This window comes from Pseudorca crassidens, chromosome 17 (genome assembly GCF_039906515.1).
Source record: "Pseudorca crassidens isolate mPseCra1 chromosome 17, mPseCra1.hap1, whole genome shotgun sequence".
In the NCBI taxonomy this organism is placed as follows: Eukaryota; Metazoa; Chordata; class Mammalia; order Artiodactyla; family Delphinidae; genus Pseudorca; species Pseudorca crassidens.
Genome location: NC_090312.1, coordinates 56643620 through 56650823, shown reverse-complemented (window position 1 = coordinate 56650823; position 7204 = coordinate 56643620).

Here is a 7204-nt window from a genome sequence, read left to right as displayed (position 1 = left end):
TGTGCTTTGGGAGGTAGTGTGTGTGTGTGTGTGTGTGTGTGTGTGTGTGTGTGAGTGTTTTAAATATTCCTCACTGCACAGTTGGGAAAAGAAGCTGCCTTTCTGTGGACCCACAGTGCTCTCTCAGGATGACTGGTCCTGGAGGACTCATGTCCATCCTGGCTGTTGCCAAGCTACTTAGTAAATGTCAGCACAGACCACTGACTCTCTCTCCCAACTCACCAAGAATGTTACTTTGAAATGAATGTCTCAGATTTGAAGAAAATGTACTTCTGTGGAAGAGAAGAATGGATTGCAGGAGGAGATCGACCTCTGTGGTTAAGAGGCACGGTTCCTAAAAGGAGGGTATATATTTGCAAAGCAGAAGTCAGAAAAATGAAACATGGAATGGAAGGAGCCAGATGAGGAATATGAATGTGTCCAAGAGGGATTATTTTAGGAATGCTTTAGCTTCTTATGTGCTATCTCTCTGGACCTTGGGAAAAGTCACATTTGGTGTATATTTGGCAACATTCTTACATACGTCTTACATTCTCAATTACACTGAGCTGTGTAACAAGGTTTGAGAAAACTATTCTGTATATTGAATGGTGGGTGGCAGTAAAGAAGAGTGAGACTGCACTTAGTTAAACTTGCCTACCTTGGTGACCATGGGCAGAGGCCCACGGCCTTTAACCAGGCCTAGGATAGAGCCAGAGGAGGGCAGGGGTATTACAAGGGGACAACTCCCAGACAGAGGGGAGGCAAGATTTCAAATTAAAGAAAGCAGCTCCTCTTCCCCAAAAGACATATAATTTTTCTCTGACCTCCTCCTTGTTTGAATCTTATTTGAGTTAACTTGCCAAGAAGTTTAGAGAACCAGAATTCTGAGGGGACCGTAAGTATAGTTCACTTTGCCCTTAATATTTCCATTTCCAAAGAGTTTGCCTGTAAGTAAGAGGCCAGAGAGCCTACAGATATTAACCAACAGTGTTTGTCACTGTTATTGGAGTGGTCTCAGAGATTCATGGGACCACTGGTGGGAAGAAAGTATTGTAATAATGCTCTGGACTTAAAGAACATAGCACTCTGAGGACCTAAAATAGCGTCACAACTCATCTTTATTAAATAGCATTTATTTCTTAAGCTTAATGTAACAGTAATTAGTTCAGTAACTATTGAAAAAGATTACTAAATTTTAAAAAAATATTGTATTGCTTTAACTATAAACTGATGATTACTTGTCCTCAACTTGAACATGTCATTTCAAATCTGGACACTAATTCAAAGCCAAAATAGGGCTTCCCTGGTGGCGCAGTGGTTGAGAGTCCGCCTGCCGATGCAGGGGACATGGGTTCATGCCCCAGTCCGGGAAGATCCCACATGCCGTGGAGCGGCTGGGCCCGTGAGCCATGGTCGCTGAGCCTGCGCGTCTGGAGCCTGTGCTCCACAACGGGAGAGGCCACAACAGTGAGAGGCCCGCGTACCACAAAAAAAAAAAAGCCAAAATAGCCATTTGGCTATCAATATTCATTCATTTTACAGGGATGTGTGTATTTACATATAATATTTATGCTTAATATGTGACTACTCATTTCTCTGTTAAATCTCCTAAAAATTCTCCATCATTTTTCCATGGTTTATAAGAGCTGCATATCCCCTAGTTAAAGGGCATGTACCCAGTAGGCACTCAATGATTACACATTGATGAGAACCATGCTAATGGTAATGTAGGATTTAAGATGAGTTAAATTCAATATTTTCTTTCATCCAGCAGGGATGTATTTTCCCCCCATGGCAGAATTCCAGGGGCAATGATGAGATCTCAAGGCTTCCAATTCTATACCATTTGTTTTAATTGGCAGTACAGTTAAAAGGATTTCCATGGTTAAAATTTTTTGAGAAGCTTTGAGTAAGGTCAAGTTTATTTACTAAATCATTTAGGAGAACTAGCTTGTTTGAGGTCACAACTATCAAAAAAAGGTATTTTGGAAAGGACCAGAGCATGATTTATTTTATTCCCTAAAAATTGGTATTAATTTTCACTGACCATCTTAACTCACTATGTCTTGGCTAAGCTAATTAAAACCAGATGATCTTCGTTTGCCTATTCCAGGGAACTAAAAGGATTTTCAAATAATGCTACTAAACATGTTAAAGGCCTGACAGGCTTAGAATTCAATATATGGCCTAGATTTAGTAGAAAGTATAATAAATACACTTTTAGGGGTCATCTAATTATGGCTTTTTTCCAGATTTTTATTTTATAGTTTCTATACAGCAGCAATAATACATATTTAATGGTATATTGTTTTCCAATCTGATATTCACAAGATGCTGGTTCTTGGCATTTTATGTGAAATGAAGATGGATAATACGTGGAAAATTTGTCAAAGATTTGGAAATGGTCAGGAGACCCTATTGGGTGCCCTTTCATTCGGGTCCTGAGTGTTAGCAGGAAGACCCATATGACCCACAAGACCCACAAGACCACTCCCACTTCAGATGCCAGTCACAAATTCTGGGTGTCTCATACTTCTGACCAACTAGCTATAAATTAGGGCTTCCCATGACCCCTTTCTCAGGTTCAATTATTTGCCATTCATAAATAAACACACTTTACTTATGCTTACTGGTTTATTATAAAAGATATTATAAAGATACAAATGACCAGCCAGATGAAGAGGCACACAGAGCAAGGTTCAGAAGGGCCCTGAGTGCAGGGGCTTCTGTCACCTTAGAGTTGGAGTGTACACCCTTCTGGCATATGGATATGTTCATCAACCCAGATGTTCTCCCAACCCCGTCAATTAGGGGTTTCATTACATAAGCATGATTAATGAAAAAATCGGCCATTGGTGATTAACTCAATCTCCAGACCCCTCCTTCCCTGGAGTCTAGGAAAGTGGGGCTGAAAGTTCTAAGCTTCTAATCATGGCTTGGTCTTTCTGATGACCAAACCCCATCCTGAAGATATCTAGGGATCCCTAAGAGTCACCTCATTAGAACAAAAGAAGTTTCTTTTTTACTCTTATCACTCAGGAAACTCCAAGGGTTTTAGGAGCTCTGTGCCAGGGATGGGGGCCAACGACCAAACATCTGTCTATTATACCACAAGAGCATATTGCAGCAACTGCTAAAAAAAAAAAAAGAATTTGTGGTTGGAAAACACCCTAGAATTGGTGGTCAGAAGTTAAGGACTTGTACTAGGAAAGTACATGTGGCAACGGAAAAGAAAGAAGCAATGTGAGAAACACTATCAAGGTAGAATTAATAGAATTTACATAAACAACTGAATATGTGAGAAGGAGGGGGAAGGGCTCAAAGATGGCTCTTAAGTGTGAGTCTACATTGCTGGAAAGATATTGATGCCACTTACTGAGAGGTAAAAGTAGAGAAGATTTGATACAGAAGATGCTCGGTCTTGTACACGCTGAGATTGAAATACCAGTAAAAACATCCAAATGCAACAGCCCAGATAGGAAGATGGAAATATTAGGGTACAGTCAGGTGAGAATTTTATACTGATTGAAAGAATTGCTTCTTGAGATTGGCTCAAACGAAATAAAACTTTGGGACACATTGACATTTTGTCCTCTCCATCAGATAGATAACTTTTAAAAGAAAGTCAAGCATTTGGAAATAATTTTCACCACTAAGAAAGCAAGTTGAGAAAATTGTCATTCCCAAGATAAGAAGAAAACATAAATTTTAAGTGAGTCCCTGAAAGACTTACCTTTATATTTTTTCAGAAAATGTTTTGTTTTGTTTTGTTTTGTTTTGCGGTACGCGGGCCTCTCGCTGTTGTGGCCTCTCCCGTTGCGGAGCACAGGCTCCGGACGCGCAGGCTCAGCGGCCATGACTCACGGGCCCAGCCGCTCCGCGGCATGTGGGATCTTCCCGGACCAGGGCACGAACCCGTGTCCCCTGCATCAGCAGGCGGACTCTCAACAACTGCGTCACCAGGGAAGCCCAGAAAATGTATTATTTTTGATTTTGGGGCTCAGACGATGCTTTTATCTTTGTGCTATGTTAATTATATTCCTGTTTCTGAAGATGGGTTCATATCTTCCTGTGCCCCTCCATGCAACTTTGAAAGACTTTCTTTTCTTTCTGTTTCTCTGTGTTGTCTAAAATGCACCCCTTCAAATTTTGAAAATAATATGTCTTTTAATATATTCAACTTTTTCTCAAGTAGCCAACCATACCTAATCCTTGTTGGAAATTTTGAAAGAATGCAATTTAAAGTTGGCAAGATGTAATGGGGAGGAGAAGAGTGGAAGGGAGAGTTTTTGACACAGACTAGGCCACCAGGTAACTTCTGCACAATCTCAGACACACTATATGGCAATAAACCCTAAGTGTCTAATGATCAGCATTGTCTTCAACTTTGCTGAACATTTTCTAGTGCTTTTAAAGAAGCCTTGATAGATGTGGAATGAAAGGTAATTCTCTCTTTAAATGTCAGCATTCTTTCATCACTCTATCTTGTTATAAAAATCAGAATCAGTAAATCATCCATGTCTGAGATAGAATGGCTGACTTGCTCCTTTCATAGCTGTCTGATCCAAAGATAATCGAAACAATTGCCTCTGTAGAATAACTATTTTTGCTGTACATATAATGACAATTACTGAGTCTTCATGATAGACATAATTTCACTTAAAGCTTTGCAACAATTTTAGGAGGATAAGATATTGTCATGCACACCTCCATCATGAACATGCAAACAAAATCTCCAACTACAATACAGAGAGTGAAACTGTCATTCTCATACTTTTTGCATACCCTGCTTCACAAACTCTTCAGCTGAATATTCTCTCACACTAGAGTTTAAGCCCTCCTTGCACTAGTTTTACCACAGCTGAAAATTTCCTCAATGCAGTCAGGTTCTACCTAAATCAACCACACTCTCCCTTCTGTCATTACTGATTCACAAGTTTGTGAATAGACATTTGTCCTTATCAGACCACAAGATGATTCTTCCACCGACTGGGGCTTAAAGACTTAACAAGGACAATCTTTCAGCTCATCTACAAGGTGAAGAAATTGTATGGCACTGTCCCATTAGTGGCTTTTTTCCCTTAACCACAGATGTATGCCCATAATCTTTCAATGGCTTTCCAGAAGAGCAACCAAAGAAACTACAGCATTAATTCTTCGATGACTTTGGCTTTTCAAAGGCATTTCTCTCAGATTTAGCCTTTAGGTTCATAAAATATTTAGACATAAATCATTTACTTCTTTCCAGAAGACTTTACACAAATTTAATCATTGGTTTAAGTCATTTCCTTTATTTTGACCTGTGATACCACAGATTCTGTTGAACCAGCATCAAAAACATCATGAAGTTTTGAGTTTTTGCTTTTTACACCATGATTTCTGCAGAACTTGCAATCAAGCTTTTAAAAAATTCCAAAACAAGAATGGGCTTTGAGATCAGTTGTGATGTCAAGAATTATGTGAGCCAGAATTTTTCAGTGAAAAACACAGTACATGTTTCCTGTGAGCAAAAGAAAAGAATATTATCTTTCAATTTTATGTATTTCCTTTGAAAATACAAACTGTTGTGATAAGATTGGGACCAGCAGATGATGACATTGGAGTTGGAACTCTGCTTGGTGCCCAGAATGAGCCCATTAGTTCAGAAAGGGAAGAGAATTATAGAGGTCACAGGCTTTTATGAGGAACATCTTGTTCTGTGGAAACCTCTCTGGTACATTCCATTTGTTTCAAGGAGTTCTGTTTATGGCAAAATGCTAAATGTGTGTTATATAAATTGAAATTTGATGTTACATAAGCCTGTAAGATTCTCTGATAAAATTCCAGATAGAGTGAGAGACAAGGTCTGTCCTTAACACAATTCAAAGAGATTTCCCATGAGGAGCTCCAGGATAATTTCCCATGATGCAGTGAACTACTTTATCAGTGGTAAGAAACATGACACAGTGTTCTATGAAGAGTTCACATTATCATGCTATCCTAAGTTCTCTAGAGGAACTGTATCTATCAAATTTTTCACAGAATTTATTTGGATACGATGTCACCATTTCTTCTAACATTTTAGGGCAACCAATAGTCACTAGAAACAATTGACACTCACCAGTTTATTCACTCCTATTTATTCTTTTATTCATTAATTCAATGAATTATTCATTAATGAATTATTCATTGATTTAATGAATTATTCATTGATTTAATGAATGTATCATATGCCTACTATGTTCACTTGTTTTATTAATTTTTTGGAGCATTTATCATGTGCCTCATACTGGACATGAAAAAATACATATAAGGTTGTGCTTGCCTCCAAAGTGTATATTCTCATTAGGCCAAATAATGAGTATTATTAAGAAAGTTATTAAAATGAAAGGAGGTAAAGGTCTTAATTAATTTAAAATAATGTTAACTACTATTTATTTAGAGTTTACCAGGTGCCAGTAACCGAGAAAAATCACCTTATCTCATTTTAAACGTACTACCTCATTTAATTCTCATAAAAAAACCTAAGTGGTGGGTATTAACTCCAATTTGTAAATGATAAAACAGGTTTAAAGATATTGATTACCACCTCATCATTTGATGACCACCAAACACCCTGCATTTTACCACTTTTGCCAGTTAAAATATTTTTGGCTTAAAGTAGAATAACTGGGTAAAGCTGTCTTAAATCATAAGCGTATTAAATTAAGTCACATAGAAAGAAGTCTGGAGACAAGCAGTTCTAGAACTGGTTAATTTTTCAGCTTTACCATATGAGTGTTCCATTCCTGCATGTTCTGACTTTCACCTCAGGGTTACAAGATGGCCAACACAGCTTCAAGCATCCCACATTTACATGACAAAACCAAGAAAGGAAAGGACAGAGAACTTGTTCTGTTTCTGTTTTTTAATCAGGGAGAACAATCTTTCTCATAAACTCTACATCAGACTCTCCCTTACATTTCGTTGGCAAAAACAGGGTCTCACATCCACCCCTAAACAAATCACAGGCAAGAAGCATGAAATTACAGGGATTGGCCAAGATCAATTATGATTCATTCCCTGAAGATGAGTATGATTTTGCCTTTTAACTGAATAAAATTATCTTTTGATTAGTAAGGGAGAAAGGGGCAACCTAATGGATCTCCCTTGTACATTAAAGTGCTCATAGATTCCAGGTAATAAAGAATTTTCTAGCTTGCTACTAGACACATCATCCTCCATAAGACATTAACCAAGATAG